This window comes from Hemiscyllium ocellatum, unplaced genomic scaffold (assembly GCF_020745735.1).
Source record: "Hemiscyllium ocellatum isolate sHemOce1 unplaced genomic scaffold, sHemOce1.pat.X.cur. scaffold_152_pat_ctg1, whole genome shotgun sequence".
Classification (NCBI taxonomy): domain Eukaryota; kingdom Metazoa; phylum Chordata; class Chondrichthyes; order Orectolobiformes; family Hemiscylliidae; genus Hemiscyllium; species Hemiscyllium ocellatum.
Window position 1 is genome coordinate 296,991 of NW_026867800.1, and position 19,645 is coordinate 316,635.

At 46.2% G+C, this 19,645-nt stretch overlaps 1 long non-coding RNA gene across 2 annotated transcripts in view; it reads left to right on the forward strand.

The window, feature by feature from the left end:
- Positions 1-9,495: 9,495 nt before the first annotated feature.
- The window catches only part of LOC132810132 (uncharacterized), a 32,789-nt gene continuing 22,639 nt past the window's right edge, over positions 9,496-19,645 (forward strand). For both annotated transcript variants that reach the window (XR_009642737.1, XR_009642738.1), the window contains exons 1-4: positions 9,496-9,549; positions 10,177-10,283; positions 12,947-13,029; positions 16,159-16,245. This is a non-coding gene — a long non-coding RNA (uncharacterized LOC132810132). The remainder of the gene's footprint in view (positions 9,550-10,176; positions 10,284-12,946; positions 13,030-16,158; positions 16,246-19,645) is intronic.

Sequence of the window (19,645 nt, forward strand, 5' to 3'; positions counted from 1 at the left end):
GTAGAGAGAGAGAGGGACAGGGCGAGAGAGAGAGAGGGACGGGGCGAGAGAGAGAGAGGGACGGGGCGAGAGATAGAGAGGGATGGGGCGAGAGAGAGAGAGGGACGGGGCAAGAGAGAGAGAGAGGGACGGGGCGAGAGGGAGAGGGCGGGAGGGGTTGGGAGAGAGCGGGAGAGCGGGAAAGAGCGGGAGAGAGCGGGAGGGGGCAAGAGAGAGAGGGAGGGAGCGAGAGAGAGAGGGAGGGGGCGAGAGAGTGAGAGGGAGTGGGCGAGAGAGAGAGAGATGGAGGGGGCGAGAGAGGGAGGGAAGGGGCGAAAGAGAGAGGGAATGGGCGAGAGAGAGAAGGAGAGGGCGAGAGAGAGAGGGAGGGCGCGAGAGAGAGAGGGGGGGGCAGGTGAATTCGAGACGGTGGGGAAGAGTGAGAGAGAGAAGCGAGTCGAGAGAAAGAGAGGGGGAGCGAGAGAGAGAGGGAGGTGTTTAGAGAGAGCGAGGGAGTGGGCGAGAGAGAGGGAGGGGGTGAGAGAGACAGAGGGAGCGGGCGAGAGATAGAGCGGGATCGGGCGAGACTGAGATGGAGGGGAGCGAGAAAGGGGGTGTGAGAGAGAGGGAGGGGCGAGAGAGACAGAGAGGGTGGGAGCGACAGAGCGAAAGGGAGGGGACGAGAGAGTGAGAGGGAGGGGGGCGAGAGAGCGAGGGGAGGAGAGGGGGTGAGAGAGAGGAGGGCGAGTGAGAGGAGGGCGAGGGTGAGGTGGGCGATGGCGAGGAGGGCGAGGGCAAGGTGGGCGAGGGCGAGGAGGGCGAGGGCGAGGGCGAGGAGGGCGAGGGCGAGGGCGAGGGCGAGGTGGGCGATGGCGAGGAGGGCGAGGGCAAGGTGGGCGAGGGCGAGGTGGGCGATGGCGAGGAGGGCGAGGGCGAGGTGGGCGAGGGCGAGGTGGGCGAGGGCGAGGAGGGCGAGGAGGGCGAGGGCGAGGAGGGCGAGTGTGAGAGAGAGCCAGACCGAGAGCAAGCGACACAGAAAGATGGACAAAGGGGGAGAGCAAGAGAGAGAGCGAGCACGTGAGAGAGACAGTGAGAGAACGAGGCTTAGAGAGAGAGAGGTGCCAGAGAGATGGAGAGAGAGGGCAAGAGGGAGAGAGAGTGAGAGACAGAGAGAGAGTGAGCGAGAGAGAGAGAGAGAGATGGTCTAGAGAGAGAGGATTGGCAGAGAGAGTGAGCAGGAGTCAGGATAGAGAGAGAGAGAGAGGGCTGCAGAGAAAGTGGGGGAGAGTGAGAATGTGAGAGAGAGGCCGCGCGAGAGAGAGAGGAAGCAAGAGTGAAGGGATAGCGAGATGGAGACACGGGACGAGCGAGAGGTAGAGTAATGAGAGAGAGGCGAAAGAGTAATAGTGGAGGCGAGAGACAGAGGGAAGGCCCAGAGAGGCAGAGACAGAGGGGTGAGAGAGGAAGAGAGGATGCGAGAGCAATGAGGTTAGAGCGAATGAGGGAGCGATGTGGTGAGAGAGAGAGAGAGAGTGGTGCCAAAGAAAGAGAGGGGCAAGAGAGAGAGGGGTGGGAGAGAGAGGGATAGAGTGGGGGGAGAGAGAGGAGCGAGACGGAGAGCGAGAGAGAGAGAGAGAGGGTGGGGCGTGATCGAGAGAGGGAGAGAGTGATCGAGAATGAGTGAGAGAGAGAGAATGAGCGAAAGGGAACGAGAGAAAGAAGGAGAGAGTTGCGGTAAAGATGGGCAAATACGGGAGAGAGAGTGAGAGCGCGAGGGAAAGAGAGAGGGAGAGAGGGTGTGGGAGAGAGCGTGAGGGAGAGAGTGATTGAGAAAAAGCAAGGGAGGGGTTAGACAGGAGCAACAGAGAGAGCGAGAAAGAGTCAGAGGAGTGAGAGGGAGAGGTGATAGAGAAGGATAGAGAGAGAGAGCAAGAGACGTGTGCGATGGTGACATGGGGAACAAAGATATATATATATAGAGAGAGAGAGAGAGAGAGAGGGCGAAAGTGGGTGTAAGAGAGAGAGGGCCGCGCGCAAAAGAGAGAGAGGCAAGAGAGGGCGACAGTGATGGGGGAGCGAGAGGATAGAAAGGGGGTGTGAGAGAGAGGGGAAAAGGAGAGCGAGAGAGAGGAGCGAGAGAGAGAGGAGCGAGAGAGAGAGAGAGATGGGGGAGAGCGAGAGGGTGAGAGAAAGAGGGGGCGAGTGAGAGACAGAGGGATGAGAGACAGAGTGGTGTGAGGGAGTGAAAGAGGGCTGAGAGAGAGAGAGAGAGCACGAGCAAGAGAGAGAGAGCGTGAGAGAGAGCTGCAAGAAAGAGCAAGAGACAGAGAGGGGGCAGATACGAGAGACAGCGACAGAGAGAAAGGAAAGAACGAGATTGGCAGAGTGGGAGCATGGAAACGTGGGAGTGTGAACGAGGGAGTGAGGGAGCGAGAAAGAGAGAGAGTGGCAGAGTGGGAGCGAGGGAGTGGCAAGAAAGAAAGAGAGAGAGATGGGGAGGTTGGATAGAGGGGGGTAGAGGGAGGGGGGATAGAGGGGGGAGAGGGAGGGCAGGTAGCGGGTGTAGAGGGAGGGGAGTAGAGGGAGGGGGAATAGAGGGAGGGGGAATAGAGGGAGGGGGATAGAGGGAGGGGGAATGAGGGAGGGGTAGAGGGAGGTCAGGTATAGGGTGTAGAGGGAGGGGGTAGATGAAGGGGGTGGGAGGGGCAGAGGGAAGAGGTAGAGGGAGAGGGGGAGCGGAAGGGTGGAGAAGGAGGGGGAGAGGGAGGGGGGTAGAGGGAGGGCAGGTACGGGGTGTAGAGGTAGAGGGAGGGGATAGAGGGAGGGGTAGAGGGAGGAGGAGAATGGGTGCGAAGGGGACGAATCAGGGTGCGAAAGGGCGGCGCGGGGGGTGGGTGCGAGGGGAATAGGGGGTTGGGGCGAGGGGGGCGAGAGGGGGCGAGTGGGATCGAGCGGTGGTGAGGCGAATGGGGGCGAGAGGGGGGCGAGAGGGGGGCGAGTGGTGGCGAGGGACACGATTGGAGGGTGAGTGGGTACGAGGGGGGCCAGTGGGGGGCGAGGGGGGTCGAGGGGGAGCGGGGGCTCGAGGGGGGCGAGGGGAGCAATTGGAGGGCGAGTGGGGGGGCGAGGGGGGCGAGGGGGCGGGGGGGCGAGGGGGGGCGCGGGGGGTGTTGGGGAGGTAGAGGGGTTCCGAGGGTGGCGAGAGGGAGGGTGAGCGGGTTTGAGGGGGCGGGGGATGAGAGGGTAGTGAGGGGGGGCAAGGGGGACGAGGTGACCGAGTTGGGGCGAAGGGAGCGAGTGGGGGGTCGAAGGGGGGGCGGGGAGTTAAGAGGGGTGTGCCGGGGGGCGATAGAGGGTGGGGGACGGGGCGGGAGGGGAGGAGAGAGAGGGGGTAGAGAGTAATGGAGAGACGGATGGAGAGTGCTGGCTATGTCATTTCATCGTCTGTGAAACACATTAAGACCGGCGAAGTCCCTCATCCTGAGAATTTCCTGGTCAGGACTCCAGTCACTAATTTGCTGCCAGGTTCTGATAAATAACCAAAAACACAACAGGAGTTGCACTTGCAGAGAATTAGGGAGCCACGGTTACATCAACATCAGAACACGAGGAGGCTATTTAGCTTCGTGAGCCTATTCCACCATTCACCCAAATCATGGTCATCTTCATCATCATGACAAATCACTGTCTTTGTACCATAATCCTTCAGCATTTTCATTCCAAATCTACCAATCTCAGATTTAAAATTTGCAAATAATTTCCAATCAATCGCTGTTTGTGGAACTTTATCAAACTATCCATTTCTGTGTATAAAAGTGTTCCCCATTATCACACCTCAATGTTCTGACTCTAACACTTTATCTGTTTAATCTTTATTCTTAAGTTAAGCCTTGGAATCCAAGTATCACTTCAGTAAATCTACACTGCACTTCCCCTCAGAGGGATACTCTCCTTCAGCCATGGTGCCCAGCCCTGACAGCTTGGTCTAACTAGGTTCGGATTTGCTGAAGCATGACTTCTAATCCTTTGGTATCTCGTCTTCTGTCGAGATCAATGTCAACATTCCACCGGGCCCTTGGTCACTTTCCTGAACCTGTTTGAGACATTTTCGTGAACTATACAGCTGGATCAATCCCACGTAGTTTCTTTGGACTCCACTCTCTCTCTATTTTCACAATCACAAAATATCCTATTTTGATCCAACCTCTCACTTGCCAACACAAACTCATCTGTCGTTTTTTTTCATTTACTGAATCTATCAAGATTGCTTTCTAATGCTGTGCTTCCATCTACCGACACTTGGAATCGCTGTCATTGAATGTGGCTTTCCTTTCATTCTGAATAGTGAATAATAAGATCTCCAACATTGATCTGTGCAGGATATCACTAAACATATCCTTCCAATTAGAATACCTCTTATTATCTGCACAAATGTCTCTTGCTCAAATCAAATTCCTCTGCAAAAATATCTTTTGCATCTTATTACCTTCAATGAACAGTAGAAAGGTGTAAATTCAGGGACATTCTTCACAGTCAAATTTGCCTTGTGTTTATCTGATTGGGGGAGCAAGGAATCCCAATAAATATTAATCGTTGTCTTCACTATATGGGAACTCGATCACAAAGATTGACAATGTCAAGTATTTATTCTCCTTCATGATTTATAAACTCTGAGCACATTGTGACCGAGTGGTACTCACTTTTCTTTTCAGAAACACAGGCCCTGCCCAACTGTTGGCTCACACTTGTTACACCATATGGTCCTCGTCCTCTCCATCTGAATCTCATGGCAAGATACCTCGAACATGGAGAGGAGCAACTATTCCAAGCACTGAGATCCCACTAATTGGTACCACCACTCACCCTAATCCATAGCAGACGCCAATTGGTCTCGCATTACGTCATCTAAATCATCCTGCTGGCTGCATTTCTTAACCGTATTAAAGCGGTGATGGCAGAAGGGGATGGAAGGATTTCTCTTCAATCTCATCTTTAGTCATTGGCTCGCCAATGAATACTAAGGGAGTATTCAGTGGCAACAGAAGCCGAGGCTGGAGAGACAATAAATGATTGACATTGTTCTTTGTTATTTTCCATTGCTCACTGAAAGGTTTAGGACTTGAACTTGAAGTTAAGGGCTGAGCTAGAATCCTTGGATTAACTATTTGCTCAAGGAGCAGAGTGGGGTTACAATTATTGATTCAACACAACTTTGATATTGAATCATACATTGTTTAAGTTTCCTTGTGCACAACCACAGATCCAAGGGAAACACAAGGAACTTGGATTGAATAGGTTAAGCACATGACTGAATAAAGGAATCTTGAATTAAAGCAGTGCAAGACATGTGCCTATTTGACCCACATATCCTTTGGGTAGGGAAGGAGTGCTAACGTAGCAAAGGATTTGATTGATTCAAATAATCTAACTGAAGAGACACATTTCCCTGCTTAAGTCATGAGATCATTGGAAGGACAAAACATCATTTCTGGTTAAAGAATTCACCTTTCTCACCAGGTAATGAAGGCACACTGTCTCTGCAGATTGAGTTGTTGGCCACTGTTTGAACCACCTCCTCAATAGAGCTATTTCCCTTTTGTGTGGCCAGAGGTTCTGCTTTTCTCCAAGAATGGTAAGGGTGAGCTGTCTTGTTTACTGCTGCCGCTGCTGCTCCTATAGAAATGTCACAGAACAACACAGATGCATAGTTTCAGGACACAAAAACAGGTTCTCAGTATCTGTGATTTACACAGGCTTCCTTCCCAACCTAAACCCATCAACATAGTTTTCTTTGATTTCTTGTATTCCAAGCTCCTCCTTGAATTCATCTGTTGTTTGCTTCAATTATTCCTGATGAAGTAAGTTCCACATTCAAACACCTTTTTGGTCAAGACTTTGTCGCCCTCTGCAAATTCCCTGTTAGATTTAATAGTGATTACAATTATATCCACAGATCCAGTGGATTCTGTCATTCGCAAGCAGAAACATCTTTTCCATGTCTACCCAATCAAACATAACTGGACCATGTCACTCTTTTACAATGAGACAAGACTGCCCAATCTTACTTGATGAATTCAAATTCAGTTTGAATATAATTCCAGTAATTTTCTTTATCTTCCCTACTGCCTCTACATCCATATTACAATATGAAGATCGGAACTGCTTGCAGTGCTCCAAGGGTGATCTGTCCATGGTTCTACACATATCGAACACATTTCCATTCTGTCGTCCCAGAAATAAACCCATGATCTACTTTTCTATTTAACCTCACAAACTGGTGCCATTTGCTGCCAGTGACTCATTGCTATCTCCAGATCCCTCTGCTCTATTTAAGGACATATTTCCAAAGAGGAAGTGGTCTCTTTATTCTTTTGACCACAGTGTACTACCTCACACATGGGTGGAGGTTAATCTTCCACAGCTTTGACTGCAATATTCCCTTAACCAAATCTTCCCAACAGTAAGTCTTCCTAAAAACAAAACGCCAACATATTAATGTACTTAATCTCGTCAACTATTTCTTATTTGAAAAGCATTAACTGTCGAGCTCAGTTTTGAACAAACATCCTCTGCCACAGTTATCAAAATGCTACAAGCTGAACGACAACCACTATTTACATTCATATTCATTGCAGCCTAAGAATGAGAGGTGGTATCATTGAGGGTCTATAAAATGGTCAAGGGATTGACCAAGTAGAGACAGAGAAGATGATTCAATCTACAACGAGTCGTCCTAAGTTTACAATGAAGGGAAAGTTGGAGGAATTACTTCTCTCAGAGGATGGGGAACCTGGGGATTTCCCTATCTCAGAACACTGTGGATTCTGGGACATGAAGTAAATTTAAATAAGAGACACACAGACTTTTAATCAGTAATGGGTTGAAGAGTTAAGGAGGGCTGGCAGGAAAGTGGTGTTCAGGCCAAGAGGAGATTCACAATCAAGCTGCCTAAACTTTAAACATGAACACTTCTTAATAGTTCACTCGATCCTAACGAAATATTTTGTGCAAAACAAATCACATGATCCATAGTTATTCAGAGAACAAAACAAGTTTGTTCATTGAAGAGCCCAGAGGAAAAGGTGATGAAACAATGTGAGTTTGATAAACCTCAGTCAGCATTTCAAGGGCATTCTCGGCAGAAATTCTCCTTTTCCTCCTCGAAGTATTCAACTTCTTGAATAATTGAGAGAATGAAGTCACAGTTGTACAATACAAAAATCAGACCCTTCAGTCCAACTTGCCCATGCTGACCAGATATCCTAAATTAATCTAGTCCCATTTGCCAGCATTTGTTCCATATCCATCTTAGACCATAAGACCATAGACATAGGAGTGGAAGTAAGGCCATTCGGCCCATCGGGTCCACTCCGCCATTCAATCATGGCTGATGGGCATTTCAACTCCACTTACCAGCGTTTTCCCGTAGCCCTTAATTCCTCGAGGCAACAAGAATCTATCAATCTTAAACACTTTCTATTGAATATCAGTTTATTTTACTTTATCAGCACTTGAAATATTGACTTATTTTTCTCCAAACATTGGTTAAAGAAATCATAACTTCATTCATCCAAGTTAATTTTGTAATCTTTCACAAAGAAACAAGTGAGAACAACATATAGGTGAGTGCAAACCAAAATACTGCAGCTGTGCGATATCTGGGAACACTCTAAACGTGAGTCACTGATACTTTGGTGTAACTTGTAGTCTGGCCAAATTGCAGCAAAAAGCTGTTCAATTTTATCAGCAAACTATTGAATAAAATCCTCCTTGCACAATAATGAGGCAGCATTTTGGGATGTCATTTTTAATATATATTATTTTCAAAGTTACCCACAATTAAGAGTGATCACTTGGTGCTGTCTGCCTAACACAGTACGAAAAGGAATTAACAGAAAAAAAACATTATAACCCAAATTCAGAGACACGAATTCATTGGTATTGCATGGGTCCAGCATTTTATAAGTAATTGATTTTTAAAGATAAATAGATACATTTACTAACTATATTGAAACACAGCTGCAAATGTGTTGCTGGTCAAAGCACAGCAGGCCAGGCAGCATCTCAGGAATAGAGAATTCGACGTTTCGAGCATAAGCCCTTCATCTGCAGACCTCATTTTTTACTACTATATTGAAACATAGTCAAGTTTCTCACTGAACAGTGACTGGATTGGACAGAGTCTGCATGGATTTAAGAGAGGGGAATCACACTTAGCAAATCTACTGAAAGAATCCACAGAGTCTAATATTAAAGTAAGAAATTGCAGGACAGTTAGGAAAGCCTATCATCAAACATGGTCGACTGGGTTTTGTGAAAGAGAAACTATATTTGACAAAGTTGCGACAGTTCATTGAGGAGATAACAAGCAGGGCTGATAAAGGGCAATCCAATGATGTTCTGTATTTGGATTTTAAAAATGCATGTGATAATATGCTACATAAAAGTTAATTGCACAATTTAGGAGCTCATGGTATCAGTGTAATGTATTAGCATGGATTGAGGATTGGTTAACCACGCTGACTGTTGCTGAGTCCTAACTTGCAGTGCTGTATCCAATGTTAGCTCCCATATTTAATAAAGGATAAACCAACATCGGAGACCATTCAAAAAAGATTCACTTAGCTGTTTCGTGGACGAAAGGGTTGACCTATCAATAGATAAGCAGGGGTGATCTTATGGAAACAAGATTCTGAGGAGCTTGACAGGGTGGATGTTGACTAGATCTTCTTGCACCAATGAAGTCTTAAACTAGGGGACATTGCACAAGGGAACATTCATTTTAGAAAAATTAAAGATTTTTTTTCTCTCAGTGAATGGCAAGAATTTTCTCACACAAACAATTGTGAAAGTTAAATGTGGGAGGGGAATGGTTGGGTTACTCTTTGGAGGGTTGTTCTGGCTTGTTGGGCTGAAGGGCCTGTTTCCACACAGTAGGGAATCTATGATTCTATCTTAAATAATTTTTAAAAAGGGGAGATAGATTTTTGAAATATTGAGCAGTTGAGGGCTATGCGGATCAAGCATAAAAGAGATGTTGAGGTCTGGGTTGGCCAGCCATGATCTGACAGAATGGGGGAACAAGCTGAAAGGGACGAATTGCCTCCTCCTGCTCCGATTCCCTGAGGCTCCGTTTCATGATTTCCTTGTCTCCAAAGAAGAGTGTGATACAATGTGCTAAAGATCTCAGATGTTGTGAAAATGGGGTGTTTATGTACTGATTCAGATGGCATTGATTCATCAATCACAGCTATACAGTCATGAGTAGGAAGGCAATGCCCTCCATGAGTAAAGGAAATCTACTGCAGAGCTCATTGTTATCCGCAGAAAACATGACCCAACATATTGGCAAAAGCAGGACACACTGCGCATGCTCCAACCAACAGTGACCCCGGGTGATTGATGTCAGCACCGGACCAATGAAAGGACAGTGGGTAGAGCTGGATGTCGGTCCTCCAACCAATCAAAGTGAATGAAGGGCGGAGCTATTGTGAACCATGTGATCACCCTCGCGCGCGGCGCAGAGTCGCTGTAATAAATGCTCGGGAAGTTATGGAGAGGAAGAATAGGGTAAGGAAAGAAATAAACAGGGAAACTGGAGAAAAAACTGTGTTGTTATGAGCGGAGAGGTTTTACAAACAAGCTGTGCACGTCGGAAAACACAAGTTTGAACGTCCCAGCCCCGTGTTTGCTGAAAATGAGGAATGGCCTCAGCGTCAGGCCTGAGTGAGCGCCGCCATCTTTATTCGGGACGATTCACTGGACACGTGCGCGGCCGCCATCTTTGTAGGGGGCAAGGTGCAGCCAGGCGCATGTGCAGCCTGTCTCTGGTACAGAGACATTGTGATGACAGCAGCCAATCCTGCTCTGATTCACCTCTGGGCTCCCTCAGGACCACTTTGTCAATGTCTAGCTTCCTCAGTCTCCAACCATGGGGGTATGTTTGGTCTGTTTAATACTGTATTATTACTTTTATAGACCATTTGTAAATGAGTTTTTCACTGTGGCCCAGCCCCTGACCATGTGTTGCTCTATCATTAGATTACTTTTTTCTTGAATATTTTTGACAAGAATTCCTTTTTCCAATAAGCAAGTGTATTTTCCTTCCATTTCTGACTATCAAATTCTGCACCATTTTCATTCCCTGTAACCCGTTTTGCATTCCCTGAAACATCATGTGTATTTCTCCTTCCACAGATCCCAGTGATTAATGCCAAAGCCCTGTTGCCTGGGGAGAGGGTGATGTTTGACTTTCTTGTACAGCTGCAGTTTGTGTGGTGAAGGTGCTCCCACAATGTGGTTGGGTAAGAGACATTACAGATTATTCATTACAGCAACAGTGATGATTTGAAGATAATGTCCAAATCAAAAATAGTTTGTTGTTTTATCATCATGCTTATAATTTCACAAAAATACGATTGAGAACTTTAGATATAAGGCCAGATATAGAGATATTTGGTCAGGTGTCCAAAACAATTGCCAAAAAGCAGATTTTGAGGGATGTCTTAACGGTGGGAAGCAGACCTGTGAGGTTTTGTCTGCAAATTCCAGATCATGGTGCTTTGGCAACTGTAGAATCAGCCACACAGTTGAAGTAATGAGTTACCAAGTTGTTGGGAGTCTCAAAGAAAATGAGTTGTCGAGGTCTCAAAGGATGTGTGGTGCAGGGAGCTAGGGATAATCACAGCCAGGAATCAAATCAAGAATGAGAATTTTAAATTGTTGCTGCTTATGAATAGGATCCTTTTGACAGATGAACATGTTTGGGAAGAAGTGAGCACATGGGCAATAGAGTTTGCAATTTTTCCTTGAGATTACAGGAAGGTTGAATTTGGGAGGCTGGCCAGGAGTGTGTTTGGATAATTAAGTCTGGAGATAACACACAATGGATGAGAGTTTAAGTATATGAGCTGAGGTGAGGGTGGAATCAGCTAGAAATAGTGGTGTTGGAGTGGAACTGAGCTGTCACTCTCACCTCGCCTCTGGGATTCAGCTGGTTGTCAGGTTGTGAATCAGGCGGTAACATATCGGGAACTGAGTTTCCCTGGTGGAGCCTAAAATGAGAGTCACTCAGCCGGCTGTTGCTGAGCAGCTGCTGCTTGGTAGCCCTGTTGATAACATCTTCCATCACTTTACTGCTGATCGAGTGTGGACTGACAGAGGGAAATTTCCTGAGTTGGATTTGCCCTGTGTTTTTGTGTTGTACATGCCTGGGCAATGTTCCACATTGTCAGTAGATGCCAGTACTGGAGCGGTACGTGGTTTGGTGGGTGGCAAGTTCTGGAGCACAAGCTATCAGTATTATTGCCAGAATATTGGCAGGACCCACAGCCTTTACACTACTTAACCATTTCTCGGTATTATTCAAACTAAATTGAACTGGCTTAAAGCTCACATCTGTGATGTTAGGAAACACTGGAGAAGGCCGAGATGGATCATCCCACTTTGCATCTGGCTGAAAATTGCTGCAAATGCTGTCATCTTATCTTTTGCATGGATGTGTGAGACCTTTCTATCAGTAAGGGTGGGGATATCTGTGGTGCTTCCTGCAATGAGTTGTTTAATTGTCCATTACCATTCACAACTGGGTGTGGCAGAACTGCAGAGCTCTGATCTGATCCATTAGTTGTGGGATCATTTAGCTCTGTTGCTTGCTGCTGATGCTGTTTGAAATGCAGATGGTCCTGTTTGGTAGCTTCACCAGTTTGGCCCTTCATTTTTAGGTATGCCTGGTGTTGCTCATGGCATGCCCTCCTTTACTGTCTATTGTGATGGGTGATAGCCGGACTTACAAACCCACGAGATTACAAATTGTGCTGGAGTACAGTTTTGCTGCTGTTGATATCCCACAGTGCCTCAGAGAGATCCAGTTTGAGATCCTACATCTCTTCAAAGTCTGTCCCATTTAGAACGGTGATAGTGCCACTCAACACAATGGAGGTTTTTCTCAACTTTAAGGCAAGACTTTGTCTGCAAAAGGAATGTGTGATGGTCGCTCTCGCAGATACTGTCATGGACAGATGTATCTGCAGTTGATCAATTCATAACAATGAGATCTAGTATGTTTTTCCCTCTTGTTGGTTCCCTCACCACCCACTGCAGACTCAGTTGAGCAGCTATATCCTTTAGGACCTGACCAGCTCAGTCAGTAATTCTGTTGCAGAGCTAGTCTCGATTGTGGACATTGAAATCCTGTACCCAGAGTACGTTTGACACCATTTCATTGCCTCAGTGCTTCCTCCAAATGTTGTTCAACATGAAGGAGAAGTGATTCATCAGCCAAGGGAGGACGGTACGTGGTAATCAGCAGGAGCCATGAGATTTCCTGGTGTCCGGAGTCAATGCTGAGCACTCCCAGGGCAAATCCTCCCTGTCTGTGCCACCACCTCTGCCTGGTCTGTCCTGCTGGTGGGACAGGACATGTCCAGAGATTTCAGGAGAAAGTGAAGACTGCAGATGCTGGAGATCAGAGTCGAGAGTGTGGTGCTGGAAAAGCACAGCAGGTCAGGCTGATGAAGGGCTTAGGCTCGAAACATCGATTCTCCTTCTCCTCGGATGCTGCCTGACTGTTGTGCTTTTCCAGCAACACACTCTCGATATCTAGGGATGGTGATGGTGGTATCTGGTCATTGTCTGTAAGATTTGATTCCGTGAGTATGAGTATGTCAGGCTGTTCCTTGATTGGTCTGTGAGACAGCTCTGCATATTTTGGCACCAAATTCCAGATGTTAGTCTGGAGGACATTGCACCATCGAGCGGGCTGATTCTGTGGTTGTATTTTCTGGTGCCTTGTTAGATACCGAGTGGGCCACCCAGTTCCATTCCTTTGTTGAGACTTTGCAGTGATTAATACAGTGAGTAGCTGGCTGGGCAACTGTCAGGTTGGCAGGAGTTTTTTTTCACCATTGACAATGGTTCCATGGAGATCAGGAGATTCCTAATTCCAGTTATTTTTTCTTGAATTCAGATTCCAACATCTGCCAAGATGGGATTCGAACCAGGACTTCAGTCGTTTGTTTTAATATTTTGGATAAAAGTTAAATACATTAGGTCTGTTCACTCATTTTAAATATCACTAACCCTGGTTTTGTTACTTTGTAAAACACTGTCCATCATCCTGTCTCCTCCATCCTTCTCTCCAACAACAAGAGCAAGGAGCACATGGAGTTTCTCTGTCACTAAGACTGAGATAATCCGATCAGCTGCCTCTGCTGCTTCCCTCCCTCCCACTAGCCCGCCGAGCCAAACTGCCTCACATGGTGTTCCTGATTTTTGTCCTAAACTTACTTCTTTCTCCAGTCTCGGGTCAAGCCTTATCAGAGCTCAACTTGACCCTTTATCCTCATCTCGCTAAACTCACTTGCCAACTCTCTTTCCTCCGCTGCCTCCTCATCACTCCCCCTCGCCAATTCATAGATACTGTTCCTTGTTCTGTTTGTTGGACATTTTTCGTTATGTCCTTCTCTCCCATTCTGTGAAAAACTAATATTTGACCTCACCGTTATTGGAAAGTCCTGCTCCATCTCCACTCTCCCTTTCCTTTCTGAATTCCTTGCATTTGGTGTCCCTCAACGATTTATCCTTGGTCTCTCCTGTATCTCACCTACATAGTACCAGGAGGTGATTTCATCCAAAAACACTGTTAGGTTTGACATGTACACTGACAATGCCCAGCTCTCCCTCCCCATCATCCCTCTCCATTGCTCCACTGTTACTCAGTTATCAAACTGCTTACCACCCTCCCACTACTCGATTAGGTGCAATTTCCTCCAATGAAACATTGTCACGGTTAAACCCATTGCCTTACCTTTACCTTTCTGCTGAGCCCCTCCCTCCTACTGTGAACTCTGAGGCAGGATGACTCTCTTCACAATATTGCTGTTATATCTGACCCCAAGGTGACCTTCTGGTCAGACATCCACACAATCACAAACACCAGGAATTCCAATCTCTTAAACGTTGCTTTTCTCCACCTCACCCCAGCTCCATTGCTACTGAAACCCCTTACCCGTGTCTGTGTCGCCTTAAACTTGAATCCAAAACAGAACCCTTGATTCCGTGACTCAGAATCTGGTTTCAGACTCCCCTCCCAGTATTTACCCTCAGACACATCCTCTCTGTATTTATTCTGTCAAACCCCTTAAGAATCCCATCTGTCTCAGTGAGATCACCTCTCTTTCTCCAAAATCCAGTGAGTAGAGTCCCAACCTTTTCAGCCTTTATTTAAAAGATAATCCCTCCAAACCAGGGATCATCTCATTGATTCTTCCCTGAAATGCCTCCAATAAAGTGACACATTTCCTTATCTAAAGGGACCAAAACTGCTCTCCATACTGCAGATATGGTGGTCTCACCAGCACTTCCACACGTTACTCTCAGGAATATACTCCAAACTCTCATACTGAAAACCTTTGAAACAAAACATTCCATTCCCCTTCCTGATTCCCTGTTGTAACTGTGTGGTAGCTTTCTGTGTTTCCTGAACAATTACCCCTGGTCCCTTTGTTGTGCAGCGTTCTACCATTTAAATAGTACTTTGTTCTTTTATTATCTCTTACAAAATGAGCAACTTCCCATTTTCACAAGTTAATCCCCATCTGGCAACTTGTTGCCCCCTTCTCCTGTGCATCTCTCTCTTTTCATAATCCTCTTCGACCTTAACAGTTATGCCTTTTCTAGGAGATATCCCCCCTTCCCATTCTTCCAAATATTTACTGGGAGCACTGCGCAGTGGGAAGCAGACAGAGTTTCTATCTTTTTCGGGATACACTTTGGAGTGATTGAGAGGATCTTCCTACCCATTGGTCAGGATGGAGACAACTTGCCCATCGTTGCCTTTCACACCCATGTCATTGATGAGGCAGAGCGGCAGCACGGAATGAAAGAAAAGAAAGTAATTCCTGTTTCCCAAATCTCACTGACGCTTGGATCATTTTCTCCAATGTGCCAAAGAACTGCTGTGTTCAGTCACATGAGATCCCAGGGCGGAATCTCCTAGAAACCCACAGATTTCCCCTTGAATTGACTGCTGATGTCCTCAAGGGGTAATATGTACAGTAATCCTGGGCCACGAGGAGGGAATGGTGTGAGTTTCTCACTTGAACTGATAGTGACAGATTTTATAAACTTGTATTGCAGGGTATTACAGGTGGACATTCAGATGGTAATCTCAGTAAATATTCTGCCAAACTCTGCATTACTCAATACATCAGGATCTGGATATTTGCATTGTGTGTGTGTGTGTGAGTATTGTGTTCCAGATCAATCCCATTTGCTGCTTAAAATTCTCCTTTGAATCATCGCATTCTCTCAAAAGGTCTCCCCAAACCCTCAATGTGTCATGTAATCCTTTTATGATGACCTGATGAGTGTAAGGTTTATTATTCGAATGTGTAATTTTTGTATAAGGATGTCTCAGAGAGGGAGCAGAATATTCTTAAAGGGGAGAATAACCATTTTGAGGGGAGGCTGTTGTTTATTGGTATCAATGACATAGGAATAGAAGAGTTCACATTGTTGGTTCATTGGAATCTCTTGTGGTGTAGAATTGACCTCCATCAGAAGGATGGATTGTACTGGCACTGGAAGGGAACAGTTGCTAGTGCTATTCAGGAGGCATTAAGCCAGTGAAGGAATGTGGGTAAACCCAGAGAGAGAGAGTGAGGGAAGAGCTAAGTCAGACGTCAAACAGTCAAGGTAGACCAGGGCGAGGCACAGAATGAGCAGTTACACTGCATTTATTTCAATGCAGGAGGCCCGATAGGTCAGGCAGAGGAGCTCAGGGTATGGTTTTGAACATGGCACTGGGATATTACAGCAATTACAGAGGCATGACTTAATGATGGATAGGACCAGCAGCTTCATGTTCCAGGGTATAGATGCTATAGCAAAGATAGAAAGGGGGCAACAGAGCAGGAGCAGAGGTATTTTTGATTAGGGATAACTTTACAGCTGGGCTTCAAGAGAGTATTCCTGGGAATACATCCAGGCAGGTTATACAGGTGGAACTGAGGAATAAGAAAGGGATGATCTCCTTATTGGGATGGTACTATTGCCCCCCCCCCCCCCTTCCCCAATAGTCAGCAGGGAGTTGAGAAGTAAATTTGCTAAGAGATCACTTATCTGTAAGAATAGTATGGTTGTGTACAAGACTTGACCTTCTTTGTTATTCATTCACAGGATGAGGGTGTCACTGACTGGGCCCAAAGGGCAGTAAAGAGTCAACCACATTGCTGTGGGTCTGGAGTCACATGTAGGCCAGACCAGGTAAGGATGGAAGATTCCTTCCCTGAAGGATATTAGCAAATCTGATGAGGTTTTTTTTACAATAATCAACAATGGATTCATGGTCTTTAATAGAATCTTAATTCCAAATTTTTATTGAATTCACATTCAACTGCCTGCTGTGACTGGATCCAAACCCTGGACCCCAGAACGTTATCTGGATTATCCATCTAGTGATAATCTCACTAGGCCATTTGGCAGGGGTGAGTGACTGAGGTATCTGTGGGGCATCACATCAGCACCAAAGATCCCATGGTCTCTGCGGCATATAGAAAGCGCTGGGGAGGGAAATACATCCCTGGTGGTGGGGTCTGACTGTAGGTAGCAGACATAGCAGAGGTTAATGGAGATTATTGGGTGGCCGGTGAGGACCGGGGGATTATATTCTTATTCAAAGTTTGGGAGAAGATTTGTAGCTCGGGTGCTCGTTGTTGTGGTTCTGTTCGCCGAGCTGGGAGTTTTTGTTGCAAACGTTTCGTCCCCTTTCTAGGTGACATCCTCAGTGCTTGGGAGCCTCCTGTGAAGCACTTCTGTCATGTTTCCTTCGGCATTTATAGTGGCTTGTCTCTGCCGCTTCCGGTTGTCAGTTGCTGTCCGCTGCAGTGGCTGGTATATTGGGTCCTAAAGACAATTCCTCCGGGGAATTCCTAGAGGCATGGCACTCATCCACTGATTCTATCAACAAACACATCGACCTGGACCCAATATACCGGCCATTGCAGCAGACAGCAACTGACATCCAGAAGCAGCAGAGACACGCCACTATAAACGCCAAAGGAAACATGACAGAAGCGCTTCACAGGAGGCTCCCAAGCACTGAGGATGTCACCTAGAAAGGGGACGAAACGTTTGCAACAAAAACTCCCAGCTCGGCGAACAGAATCACAACAACATTATATTCTTATTGTGGTTGGAGGGGTGGGGGGAGGGCAGAGGTACAGGAAGTGGAGGATATGCGTTGGAGTGCATTGTTGATCAAGTGGGAGGGAAATGTGGTCCTTGAAAGAGGAAACCTTTCTGGGATGTTCTGGAGTGGAATTGCTTCTCCTGGGAGCAGCTATGGCAGAGGCGGAGGACTTGGGAGTACAGGATCACGTTTTTACAGGAATGTACTCGAGGGTAATCAGGAGAGCAAAGAGAGGACTTGAAATATCTCTAGGAAATAGTTGAAGGAGAATCCAAAGAGATTCTACAAATACATTAAGGATAAAATAAAAACCAGACAGAGAATAGGACCCCTTAAAGATCAACAAGGCCATCTATGGAACAACAGGAGGTGGGAGAAATACCATGCTATTCTATTCTAGAGAGTTTGGAGAAATAAATAGTGATAACATGAAAAGTGTCTATATTATAGAGGAGGAAGTACTGGATGTCTTAACCAGTAGCAAGGTGGATAAATCCCTGGGACCTGATCAGGTGTATCCCAGAAATTTGTGGAAAGTTAGGAAGGTGATGGCAGTGCCCCTCCCTGAGGTATTTATATCATTGTTTGTGACAGGTGAGGTGCTGGAAGATGGGTGCCATTATTTAAAAAAGTGGTAAGGAAAGGCTAGGGAACAAGAGAACAATCAACCTAACATCAGTGGTAGGTAAGTTGTTGGAAGGGATTCTGAAGGACAAGATTTACATGTATTTGGAAAGACCAGGATTGATTAGGGATAGTTAACATGGCTTTGTGTGTGGGAAATTCTCTCTTTCTAACTTGATTGAGTTTTTTTGAAGATGTGACAAAGATGAGTGATGAAGGCAGACTGGATGTTGTCTATATGGACACTGAACGATGTTCCACAAAGCAGACTGGTTAGCAGGGTTAGATAACATGAAATGTTGGGAGAACTTGCCATTTGGATACAAAACTGGCTTGAAGGTAGGAGGCAGAGGGTGGTGATGGAGGGTTGCTTTGCGGACTGGAGGTCTGTGAGCAGCAATGTGCTGCAGAAATGGATATTGGGTCCTTAAATAATTGACTTGGATGTGAATATATGAGATATGGTCAGTGGGTTTACAGAAGACACCAAAATTGGAGGTGTAGTGGACAGTGAAGAAGGTTAGTTCAGAAGGCAACAGCATCTTGACCAGATGGGCCATTGGGGCGAGGAATGGCAGACTGGGTTCAATTTAGACAAATGTAAGCTGTTGGATTTTGGAAAGGCAAATCAGAGCAGGACTTATACACTTAATGGTAAAGTCCTTGGGAATGTTGCGGAACATAGAGACCATGGAGAGCAGGTTCATTGTTCCTTGAAAGTACAGTCATAGATAGGCAGACTAGTGAAGGTAGTGTTTGGTATGCTTATATTTATTGGTCAATGCATTGAGTACAGAAGCTGGGGCGTCAAATTGAGGCTGGACAGGACATTGATTACGCCATTTCAGGAATTATGTTTTAAGTTCAAACTTCCCTATTCTGGAAAGGATGTTGTGAATCTTGAAAGAGTTCAGACAAGATTTACAAAGACTTTGCTAGGATTGGAGGATTTGGGCTACAGGGAGAGGCTGAATAGGCCAGGGTTAATTTCCCTGGAGAGTCAAAGACTGAAAGGTGACTTCATGGAGATTTATAAAAGCATGAGGGGCATGGATAAGGTGAACAGCCAGGGTCTTTCCCCCCCAGGTTAGGTGGGTTCAAAACAAGATCACATGGGCTTAAGTTGAGAGGGCAAAGATTTAAAACGGATCTAAGGGGCAAAGTTTTCAAGCTGTGTGTGGTGTGTGTGTGTGTGGACTGAGCTGCCAGATGATGTAGTGGAGGCTGATACAATTACAACATTTGAAAGGCATCAATTGGGTACATGAATAGGAAGAGTTTCAAATGATACAGACCAAGTACTGGCAAATGGGGCTCCAGTTGTTGAGGATTCCTGGTTGGCATGGACAAATTGGACCAAAGGTCTGTTTCTGTGCTGTACATCTCTATGACACTAATAAATGAAAATAAGGTGTATTCCTCTTTTGTGGAGAGCTAGCAGAAGCACAGATAATTGTTCTTGGAGCTGAGAAAGTTAAGCAGTGATTTTGACCAACTGCAAATTTGTTTCGAGGATATTTAATCTGCAGAGAGAGGGGAATTGTTAACAATGTCACAATTTTCGTAACTATTTTCAGGTAATTGGCAAGTAATATGTGATTATGTGAACATTATTTTATTCAGTATGTTCTGAGCATCTGGAACAGTCTGAATGGCAGCTGGACAGACTCAGCAGTTATTCATAAACAGATTTGGAATTTTACATTTTAAGGGAAGATTTGGGGGGCTATGGGCAAATGGGAAGGGAATTGGGACAGATTTGCAGCATCTCCAGAGGGAGAGGATACATCCCCAATGGGCTGAATAGCCCCCAGCCCCTGTGCTCTGTGATACTGCCCCATTGACTGTGAT